Below are 12,289 nucleotides of genomic sequence, written 5' to 3'. Positions count from 1 at the left end.
GTTCAGGAAAGCACTGTGTGCATCCTTAGGAAGAGGAAAGCCATTTTGGTTCAGCTGCATCTGAAGAACTTGGATCCTCCCTGGCATAGTTGCAGCTGCTGGGTGTCATCAGGCTGTTTCTCTGGGCTAAGCCCAAAGGGATTTGGGAATTGCAAGGGCTGACTTCGAGGAACCCAACCACCTAATACTGTCCAGATCCCAAAGTCAGACATCCAGACACGACCAGAGGAGGAGAGGATCTGCAGGAGGGAGCAGTGAAGGATTTAGGGTACTTCTGAATGTGTTGGATTGAGGGTGTTACTGAACGTGTTGGATTTACAGAGCTATTGAATCCATCGGATTTAGGGTACTTTAAATGTGTAGGATTTAGGGTGTTACTGGATGTGTTAGTCAGCACAATGTGGGCTAGTCACGGCCTTCTCCTGGCAATGTAATCACCATTGTTTTCAATAGGGTTCATAGAATCACAGAATCACTGGGGTTGGGAAAGACCTGTAAAATCATCTGGTCCAATCATCAGCCCATCATCACTGTGCTCACTAGGCCATGTCTTTGTAAAGGACAGGGCTGACTGGAAAAAAATAAAAATTAAAAAATGTAAAAAAAAAAAAAAAAAAAAGAGAGAGAAGGAAAAAAAAGCTAGATCTTCATAAACCAGCATCCAGATACTTGGTGTGTAGAGCTGTTTTAAGGAATCTGTCTGTAAGACGTTACATGCACCACTGTTTCAGAAGGCTGGAATACCTCTTCAAATAAAAAGCAGCAGTGCAGTCTTCAAAGGTAGCGCAGTAATCCCTAAGGGGAGATCTGCTTTTGTGAGGAATTCCCCCGCGGATGGCTGGGAGATCTGAACAAACCAGTCCTTTCAAACTGCCATGCACAGCAATACTTGAGTGAGATTCCTTCATTCATCTGGCACAAAAAGCAACAGGGAAGGGGAGGGCAAGGGGTGAGAGGGCTTAGTCAAGGTGAACATAGAGTTGGGTCTTTGCCCGAGAGCCACCGTGGGGGTAAAGGAATTGCTTCAGTGGAGGCAATAAGAGATAGGTTATCCCACTTTTAGTAAAAAGCAACAGTGAAGATACAAAGGGCTTATTTCAGGCTTTGGTTATCTGATGCCCCCTACTTACTGTGCACAGTCAGTGCTCCCGAGATGAAGACCAATCAAGTGCATTCCCTTGGACATGTGGGTGCATGGTCAGTTACCGTTCATGGCCTCTCTGGAATTGCTCAACAACCCACTTGTGATTTGTGCTTCTCCTGCTAGTATTTCAGTTCCATATTGAAACTGTTGTGTTATCTCTAGTGATTAGATCATGATACTGAGAAAAAACAAGTTTCTTGACAGTGCGTTTCCTGCTAACTTAGATACTAGGGAAGGATTCCCATTAACGTCAACAGGCTTTGGACTGGAGCCATAGTCCACTTCCAGGCAGTATTAAGCATTCCACATTTTTCCTATCAAAAACAATAATTTTTCAGCTCTGTTTCACTGGCTGAGAAGTTTACCTTAGTAATGCCATATAAGAAAAAACATCAGGGGACTCAAATCACAGCCGTGTTTACATTTGCTCGTATAAAACAGCAAAATACTTTTAAAACTGGTGTTAATAAACATTCATCTGTTGTTGTTGCTGGAGCATTTTGCACCAAGCTCATGTTTGTCAGCAAGCCCAAAAAATTCAAGCAAATGGGATGGATTAAGATCAGCTTCTCCAAGGATTTCCTTTGGGAACGCTGTTCTTAAAATAACATCTTTCCTCAAAAGGTAGATTGGTCTGCTGTGATATCACTGCAGAGTCATGACTTTGAGAAACAAACTTATTTATATTAATGAAAAATATTTCGGCTGAAAACTCTGTCAAAACAATCTCCAGGAAAGTCATTGTTGTGGACTGGAAAGAATGCTACTTCAGATGTGTTTAATTATTGGGGGGAAAAAAATGAATCTTGCCTTGCATCACAAAAATCAATCTGCAATAACAGGAAATCCTGAGCCATGTATGTAGAGGTTCCTCTTTCTTTGTAACTGGCAATTGGTTCCAGCTTCTAAAACCTGCCTAATTCTTGACAGCTACAATAATACTGCCTCCACAGAACTGTACACAGCAATGTTCTGATGGCACATCTGATTCGGTGCTGTAAATCAGAAATTAAAACAACAATGGAGATGACTGGTCGGAATGCAGTGATGCTGTGCTACTTTTTGGTTATGAACACAAAGATCAGCAAAAACTGGGAAAAATCCTGTGAGTGAGGAGCTGATGATCCTCTTCCCTTTCTTAACCTGTGCACGCCTGTGCTTACATAAGCCAAGGAAATAAAAACTGAGGTCAGGCTGGCAGCTGTTTGTGCTCCCCGAGCTGTGTTCTCTGCCCTGAAGGAGGACTGTTGCATTAGTTACCATGCAGAGCTGAACCACAGCCTGTGTGCCCAGATATCTGTGTGCTGGGGTGCAAGCAAAAGGCAGCACCATGTGACACCTTGCTTGACACACAGTGTGTGTCGGTCGCTCCAAAAGTTGTGACTGCTGTTTATTTCCATGGAAAATACAGCAGATACAAAGAGCACAAGAACACTATTTGATAGAGCAAATTCTCGTCTACGAAGCACTGTTTTTTAGCATAGTCACCACCATTAGCTAGTTCATGGGGATGAGCTGACTGAGATGTTCTTCACTTCATGGTGTGACAACTGTGTGTGGCTGCTTCGAAAATGGCTTGTCGCTCACATCACTGTTGCCACTGCTGAAACACACCACCCATTGCCTTGCTGTGCTGATATCCTCTCTTTGGTCTCCATAACTGTTCAGCAAGCACCAGTGAATATCAGTGGGTGTCTTTTTTTCTTTCCTTCGTATGCACTTCCTTGTCAGATGCCATCTTGCCAGTCTGCCCTTCTGCTGCTATCTGTAGCATGTCAACAAAACATAACATAATACTGTGGGAAAGTTCAGCCTCTATTGCCATACAACCAATATCTGCCTTTGATGTCATGGGCCAATGTCATAATCATAGAATAACAGGATCACTTGAGTTGGAACCAACCCTTTAAGATCACCTGGTCCAACTCTTCCACAGTAAACAGGGACACCCACAGCTCCATCAGGTGCTCAGAGCCCTTCCACCCTGACCTTGGGTGTCTCCAGGGATGGAGCATCCCCCACCTCTCTGGGCAACCTGTTCCAGCACCTCACTGTCCATATAATAAAAAAAACTTCTTCCTTAAATCCTATCTAAATCTCCCCTCTTTTAGTTTGAAGCCATTTCACATTGTCCTATCACAACAAAGCTGCTCCCCTTATTTTCTGTAGCCCCTCTTTAGATCCACACAGGCTGCTCTCAGGTCTCCCGCAGCCTTCTTTTCTCCAGGCTGCACAGCCCCAGCTCTCTCAGCCTGTCCTCGCAGGGAGCTGCTCCATCCCTGACCGTTTCTGTGTCCCTCCTCTGGACACACTCCAACAGGCCCCTGTCTCTCCTGTGCTGAGCACTCCAGCTGTGGGCGCAGTGCTGCAGGTGAGGTGTCACAGCGCAGAGGGGCAGGATCCCCTCCCTCCAAACGCTTTGGATGCAGCCCAGGATCCGGCTGGCTGGCTGGGCCGCAGGGCACACTGCTGGCTCACGCCCAGCTGTATCCACCAGTTCCCCCAGGTCCTTTCTGGCAGGCTGTGCTCTATCCCTACATCCCCCGGCTCCTACTGGCAGTGGGGGTTGCCACGACCCAGGTGCAACACCTCGCACTTGGATTTGTTGAACCTCAGGAGGTTCACCTGGGCTCACTGCTCAGCCTGTCCAGGTCTCTCTGGTTGGCATCCCATCCCTCAGCTGTGTCCACTGCACCACACAGCTGGGTGTCATCCGCAACCTGCTGAGGGTGCACTGCATACCACTGATGATGATAATGAAGAGCATCAGTTCCAGAACTGAACCCTGAGGCACAGTACTTGTCACTGATCTCCATCCAGACACTGAGCCATTGACCACCACCTTCTGGGAATTAACTCACAACCAGTTCCTCATCCACTCAACAGCCCACTCATCAAATCCATGTCTTTCCAGTTTAGAGAGAAGGATGTTGAGGAGGACTGTGTCAAAGACCTTCAATTTTTGATAGAATGGATCAGGCTGCAGCCCTGGAGGTTTTTCCTTTGAATGTCCTTTATCATGAAATGAAGTGAACCTGAGGACCCAGCAGGGTAAAACTGCATTGCAATGCCCTGGCCAGGCTGGAAAGCTTCTGCCTGTGATGGGTGAAGCTAAACGTGGGCATTCCTCTGAGCTGAGTCATAGCACAGAGAAGGGAGCCAGCTGCCTTACCAGCTAAGCAACAACTGAATAACCTAATAAAGGGAACAATGTTATTGCATCTTGGAATTATGCTTGTGGTAAAATGAAAACCTTTGCAACCAACACAAAAGTCTGCTGGAGGAGAGGAGAGCGGGGGAGGACTGTTAAAATGGAAGCCAGATCTGAGTTTCTTGTTGAGCTGAATTCTTTGCTGTGAATAACAAGCTTTTGCCACAAAGAGAAAAGAAAGTTTGTTCACTATCTGGGATTGTTCCAGAACCCGCACAACATCTAAAATCATACAGGCTCTCTTATCCTAATGAAAAATCATTACTCTATAAAGAATATTCTTCAATGAACCCTTAGGGGACAAATTATGATATGTCTCTGAAAACACTCTGTTCTTTTTCCCCCGCAGAAAAATGTTCTCGTGCTTGTTTCCAAGAGGTAGGCAAGCAACGAGCAGAAAGGCTCTTTGGAAACCCGCTTAGTATCTCACACTCATGGGCAGCTTTCTTGCACCATTCATGATAATTCAATTTGGCAAAACCCAACAAAGTCAATCAGAAGTCCCATAGAGCAGCATTCCAGTGGAAATTCTGAGCAAAGATACTTTGCCACTGAGCACTACAGGCACTTAACAGATATGCATTCACTGGTATAAATCTTCCTACAAGCACTCGGGAGCATTGGCCAGCAAATTTGGTTTTAAGTGTCCAGGAAATATGGCCTGAATGCAATAAAATAACTATTTTAAACAGGATGCAGTAAGTTTTTCATGTAGGATATTTATGTTGCTGTGATGTTTTATAAATATCAGGGTAAAAATGGTAAAAAAAAAGGACTGGACTTCTGGTGAACACTCATAATTCGGAGGTTGCAAAAAAAAAAATGCTGCTTTCTCATCCTGCAGTAGCTGTCAGCTACATATTGTTTCATGCACACCTGAGACTAAGAATTATGATGTACATTAATCATGCTGAGTCAGCAGGTTGCCCAGGGAGGTGGTGGATGCCCCATCCCTGGAGACACTCAAGGTCAGTCTGAAGTGGCTCTGAGCACCTGATGGAGCTGTGTGGTGTCCCTGTTTGCTGCAGGGGAGTTGGGCTAGCTGTCCTTTATGGGTCCTTTCCAATTCTATTATGCTGCGTGTATTCTCTTTTTTTTATTATTATTTTTTTTAGAGAAGTTTCGGGTGCATCTTTAACATCTCTCCTTATCGCATCTGAAGAATTCTTGACACAGCCATTAGATCTGCAGCTGCTTTTAAGCATGAAGTGTCACCAAAAAGAGGTTGAAAAAAACACCTAAGCACCCTCTACAAGTCCACAGCCCAGCAAGACGTGCAAGGACTGATGAATCCCTCATTGCATATGCATCAGTTGAAACAAAAAGTTAAATTCCACAGCTATGCTTATTCCATTGCTATCACTGCAACTGCAGTAGGGCAAGGCTTACCCATATTACTCCTGTACTCTAAATTCCGTATTTTTGGCTGTTGAACACTGACTATATAAGTTCCAGAGTCAGTCTACATGGAGAGGGGAAAACAAGCCAGAATATTTCTAAAAAGCAACGTTCCACAGATTGAGCATTTAAAAATAGCTGCAATTGAAGTTATTCTATTTACTTTTCCTTTCATTATGCAGAACAATGGTGCTTTGTTGATGCTGAGATGGGGGACAGTTCCACATGGGACATTCATAGCCACCATCATGGCTTCTGCCCCAGGCACTGTGCAGTGATGCCGTCTGGTGTGCTTTGCTCCAACCCACCCTCTCACACCATCTTGCACACCATCTTCCTCTCACCAGCACCGCTCCTCTGTTGCTTGAACTGAATGAGACTGAATGTGCTAAATCCCCACTACCAGGAAATGCTGATTAATCATCATTTAAATGTTTTCCATGGCTGTGTCTATTTTGATGAGTCTTTCTTCAGAAGGAAGCACAGATTATTTAAGGAGATTTCTAATTTTCTTAACAAAGGAGTTCCTGACAAGGAGAAAACATCCCCAAAGGACTGTTACCTCCAGCACATTGCTGTGTGAACTCTTGTATGTAACTGCCTCTGCTCCTGAATTTTGATGCACAACCAATCCCAAATCACCTGCATTTGCTCCTGCTGGGATGAGCATGTGCCCTAATCCCCAAAGCACCAAGAATGCACCACCAAAGCAGAGACAAGATGCTCAGCACTACCCAGTAGCTCAGGTAACTTTGGTAGCAATGACTATGAGACAAACATCAGAGTGAATGCCAGATTAAAATAGATAGATTGTATTCTGTGTCCAAGAAGAACCCGAATACAGTATCTGCTCTTTAGAAGCAACTGATAGTGCTTATAATTTAGCCATGATCTCATGTATTGATTTCAGCAGAAGAAACATCCCTGTGTTCACCATCACCAATTTGGCAAGTTCATTTGCTATCATTTGCTTTTACATGCAACATAAATAGAAATTCTTCCTCTATGGCAGAACTTTTTTCCCATCGGTGCTTCACTTACACACCACAGTCACCCATTTCTTTTACGAATTGCTTTTCAAACATGGAAAAATGACAACGGGAAACCATAAAATATTCTGGTCCTTAGAACATCAACAAGATAAATGTATAGTGCTGAAAACATATTTCCATCTTTACAATCTCAATTATGGAGAGACAATTTAGTATTGATAAATTCACACGGAAAATAACTGAGACCAGCCCAGGGTGGTAACTGGGACAGATACCATGCACTCAGACCTGAAATTAAGTAGCTCTGTAAACATATTTTCATTAAAAAGTGTTAAATGAATGTTCATTTTCTGGTAGCTGAACCTGAGGATGTGGTTCTGTTTCAGTCCTTGGAGGTTCTCAAAACCAGACTGGGTAAATCCCTCAGAAACCTGGTTGCATCTCATAGCTGACCCTGCTTTGAACCTGGACTGGACCTCAAAAGCTCCCTTTCAAACTGAATGACCCTTAGATCTGTATTTTTTCATCCAGATTTTTTTCTGCCATGGCTAGTAGCTTATTTAATCCTACAGCTCTACTAAAGTCAACCAAAACATATCTTAGGACCTATGTAAAAGCAAAAAGAGACAGACTCTCACCCTGTGACTCCATCCACACCAGCATGATCATGCCTTGGACCAGTGCACTTCCCTGAAAGTACATGGTGCACCTGGTCTCCTAACTATCATAGAAACACAGAATAATTTATGTTGGAGGGGACTTAAAGCCCACACAGCTGGTTGTCCCCACCAGCTCAGGCTCTCCAGGGCCCCAACCAACCCAACCTTGAGCACCTCCAGGGATGAGGCTCCAGACTCTTCATCAGTGTCCGTTGTGGTAGGACAAGAGGAAATTGCTTCATACTGAAAGAAGGGGGATTTAGACCAGATATAAGGAAGAAGTTTTTTATGATATGGGTGGTAAGGTGCTGGAACAGGCTGCCCAGAGAGGTGGTGTATGCCCCATGCATGGAGACACCCAAGGTCAGGGTGGAGGGGCTCTAAGCACCTGATAGAATTGTACATGTCCCTGCTTACTGTGGGAGAGTTGGACTAGATGATCTTTAGCGGACCCCTCCACTTCAAGCAATTCTTCGATTCTATGAAGTAGCAAAAAAAGTCAGAAGGCAGATGGCTTCCATCGTGCAATTCCACAGTCATGACCTAAACCGAGTAGAAGGATGCAGCCTGGCTGCGATGGGAAGGACGTGTGTCCTGTTGCACATGGAGTGGAGTCTCCAGCATTGCACAAACGCATGCCTTCAAAGCAATGTCGTGCTTCATTTTGGCTGATGGTTGGTGCTCGTTAATCGTGGCTGGTGAGGAATGCTGGGGAGGGAGCTGTTATGCAGTTCCCTTTCTCATGTCCTTGCTGATATGAGGTCTTCTCGCCTTCTGGTATTAAAAACATGACTCCCTCTTTATCACTGTCTGCAGACAGGGTGCAGCTGTGGCCGGCAGCACCATCCCTCCACAGGGCAGGCAGTGAGCATTGCTACAGCTCAGCATGCTCTGCAGCTCTCCTGGCTGGTATGGCGGCCAAAGGGAAGCCCAGGTCACAAAAGCAGAGGTGTCAGTGCTCCATGCACCCTGCAACAGCAAAGCTCCCCACAAGATCAGGCATTGCCATTAGTAAACACAGACAATAAGATGTTTCTAATCTTTTTTTACCCTCTTTCCAGTGTTTTCACTGCCAGAACTGAACTTAATGTGTAACAAATGGAGTCAGTCTGCGAACTCTTGAGTCTGCTCATCTCCCCGGCGTCACCTTCACACATAGAAAATACCACTTAGTTTAGCAATCTCTGGCAGCTTGATTGATTTTTAAGTGCTACAAAGCATGTTTTGCATTAGAAAAAGAGTTCATTAGGGTTGCTGGGTTTGCTTAGCATTGTGTGTTGAAAAATAAAGAGAAATGCAATAGCATGGCTGGCATTCTGGCTGTGCCAAAGATTGAAGAAATGATGAAACCAAATAATATTCTAGCACAGAGGAAACTGCTGGACTTCAAAGCAGGACCTTATTTAAACTCATTTTGGCACTCTGCTTGTTCTACTGAGCTTTTAAAGCAGGAATGAAAAATACGTTGGATGCTCCAAAAGTAATGCCTCTTGTTTAATTCCAAGGAAACTAGAACAGATACAAAAAGCACAGTAACATTATCTAGTGGAGCAAACTCTCAGCTGTGAAACACAACGCTTCACTACCATCACCACCATAAGCTGTGCCTTTTCACCACTGGTGAAAGAAAGCCACTCTCATACCAGCCTGCACCAGCAGAGGTGACCCACAGTCACTATCACCACTGCAGAACACACCACCCACTGCCTCACTGTGCTCACATCCACCGCTTGCGCTCCATAAACATTCAGTAAGTTCACACAGTGGTGTGAAAGCCCTGAATACCCAGAGTCAGCGTACATAGCTCCCTACAGAAAAAGAGCTATGTGAAAAGAAATAGCCAGTCATTGGAAAACAGTCCTGGAACAACTCATTCATCTTTCCCATCCTGCTGGTCACGTCCTGATGCTGAGTGTTTTGTGTCTTGCACTGCATGCGGTGCTTTTAATCCCATAATCTTTCCTCTTCGCTTCAGTTTCTGATCTCCGAGCTGAACCCTGTAAAATGCTTTTTGGAAATGCAGGCACATTACTGGAGATGTATGCATGCTAGTGACTTTCCTTTGTCTCTCATAGCAGTAATACTTTAAAAAAAAAACAACTCCATAGCACAGATAAGGACGTGCTGCACATGAATCTGTCCTTAGCTGATGTGTGGGCTTGAACTGTTTTCTTAGCCCATCAGTAAGAGCACTTCCCATGATTCCTTTACATCTTGTTCTTGCGTAAATGAAGAATTTGTTGCAAAAAAAAGTTGAAATGTCTTTTCCAAAAGTGCAAAAATACTCATCTCCAGTGAAAGGCTATAGAAAAAGAAAAAGAAAAACAAGAAGAGTGAATTGTTAGACTCAGTGATTTCCCAGGAGGTGCAGCTCTGCACACTTGTGGGATGGATTTTGGTGCTCTACTGGACTGTGCACAGCATTGTGATGTGGCTACCACTGCAACTCCTGCACAATGCGAGAGTATCTAGAGATGCTCTAAAAGAAGAGAAACAACAAATTCACTTGGAAATAGAAATGTGCTGGTCATGGCCAGGCTGCTACCTGTGGGGTTATCATTTTTCATCTGTTTTTCAATCTCATGAAGGACAGCCCCAGCACAGCATTGTTTTCCTTGGCCGCTGTGTTATCACAGGGCTGTGCTGTTTGCCAGCATTCACCCACAGTCCAGCCCCCCATGTCTTTTGGGTCCAGCCCATTTTTACATGGCTCTTCACAGCTGATATTTATATGGAGCACAGTGGGCTCAAGAGGCCCATGGAGATTTCTCTCTTGTCATTTCACACATGCTTTTGGAAATAATGGCATAATTGACTAAGAAAGCATCTCCCCTGTGCAACCAGCCAGCATATCATGATGGTTAGCACAGCAACCAAGAGGCACTGTCAGCATCTCAGCTCTTATAAACTGACTGCTGCGTTTATGGTGGAGAGAAATGATGCCACATACCTCCATCAAATTAGAAGTGTATTGGAGTATAACCATTGCTTGCCAAAAAAGGGGGTTTCAGCACAGTTCTGATGCTGGGATGATTTACATTTAGGTGATGCTCGAAAGATTGTTTTGACTCCCAAGTGTGATGCTGTTAAGCATTCGTGCTTTTCCAGGGATTTACAGCATTTACAGTGCAAGCTGAAGGCTGGATATCAGTTGGGAAGATGATGTGCAGTTTGGGATGTGATCAGGCTGGTCTGTGAGGTTGGGAAGCATGTGTTGCAGCAGGTTCTCAGTCACCTTTCTGTGAGTGTTTGCTGCACAAAACACTGCTCAGCTCAGTGTATGCACTGCAGGCAAATCTGCCTATGTCTTCATCAGTGCTTTGACCTCTGTAACCAAGGGAATTGCAGTGACTAGGAGCATGACGTAAAACACACTTCACAGAATCATAGAATCACCAAGGTTGGAAAAGACCTACAAGATCATCCAGTCCAACCATCCACTGATCGCCAATAGCTCTCACTAAACCATGTCCCTCAACGCAATGTACTAATGTTCCTTGAATACCTCCAGGGTTGGTGACTCCACCACCTCCCTGGGCAGCCCATTCCAGAGCCTGACCAGTCTTTCAGAGAAGTAATATTTCCTAATGTCCAGCCTGATTCTTCCCTTCCGCAGCTTGAAACCATTCCCTCTGGTCCTATCACTAATGACACAAGAGAAGAGGCTGACCCCCAGCTCACCACAACCTTCCTTCAGGAAGTTATAGAGAGCTATAAGGTCTACCCTGAGCCTCCTCTTCTCCAGGCTGAACATTTCCAGCTCCTTCAGCCTGTCCTCATACAGCCTGTGCTCCAGACCCCTCATCAGCTTTGTTGCCCTTCTTTGAACATGCTCCAGTGCATCAGTGTCTGTCTTGAGGTGAGGGACCCAGTATTGGAGGGGCAGCCACAACAGAGCTGAGTACAGGAGGACAATCACTGCCCTGTTCCTGCTGGCAGCACTGTTTCTGATGAAAGCCAGGATGCCATTGGCTTTCATGGCCACCGGGGCACACTGCTGGCTCATGTTCTGCTGAGCATCAATCAATACTCCCAGGTCCATTTCTTCTACACAGCCTCCCAGCCACTCTGCCCCAAGCCTGTAGCACTGCCTGGGGTTGTTGTGGCCAAAGTGTGGGACATGGTATTTGATCTTGAACCTCATCCCAATGGCTTCAGCCCAGCTACCCAGCCTGTCCAGATACCTCATTACCCCCAGGCAGATCCACACTTCGAGGCAATTTGGTGTCATCTGCAATCTTACTGAGGGTGCACTCAATGCCCTCATCCAGGTCATCAATAAAGACAGTCCCCAGCTTCCACCTCTCCCATCAAACCTTCTCTGTTTGTGAACAGCAGGTCTAGTGGGGCAGCCCCTCTCGCAGGCTCCCTCACCAGCTGCAACAGAAGGTCATCCTCCATACTCTCCAGAAACCTCATAGACTGCTTATTCTGCACTGTGTTGTATTCCCAGCATATGTCAGGGAAGTTGAAGTCCCCCCACTTATTACACAGTGCATGAGTACAAGGGTGTCTCTCTGTCCACTCAGGTTTCTCAAGAAGACCAAGGTCCTGCCTAATTCCTTCTGCATTTATCTGTGCCAGTGACTGAATGGCTTGTGTTGCTGATCCCAATTTGTCAGATCTGATGAGAAAGATCTGGAAACCAGGTTGCTGGTTTTTGTCTCAATTTTTGATGCTATGTCTTTCTCCACCTTTGCATTACACCTTGCCAACAAAGCAATTGTTGCTTCTTTCTTGCTCGCTGCTGCATTGCCACTGCCAGTGGTTCTGAGACTTTCCAGCCTACTGATGCCATGTCTGTCTGGAGGTGGGAGGGTTTTTAGAGGAAGTCAGCCCTAGTGTTTGCATTCATCCCTGCTGGAAATGCTCACAGAAAGGTTTC

The 12,289-nt window shown here is 45.2% G+C and overlaps 1 protein-coding gene across 1 annotated transcript in view; it reads left to right on the top strand.

Moving 5' to 3' along the window:
- Positions 1-12,289, top strand: part of CCBE1 (collagen and calcium binding EGF domains 1) — an 88,865-nt gene that overhangs the window by 35,179 nt on the left and 41,397 nt on the right. The gene's annotated exons all lie outside the window — the stretch shown is intronic.

Source organism: Excalfactoria chinensis, chromosome Z, assembly GCF_039878825.1.
Source record: "Excalfactoria chinensis isolate bCotChi1 chromosome Z, bCotChi1.hap2, whole genome shotgun sequence".
Taxonomy (NCBI): domain Eukaryota; kingdom Metazoa; phylum Chordata; class Aves; order Galliformes; family Phasianidae; genus Excalfactoria; species Excalfactoria chinensis.
Note: the sequence above shows the minus strand (reverse complement) of the source record. Positions and strands in the feature narration are given on the sequence as shown.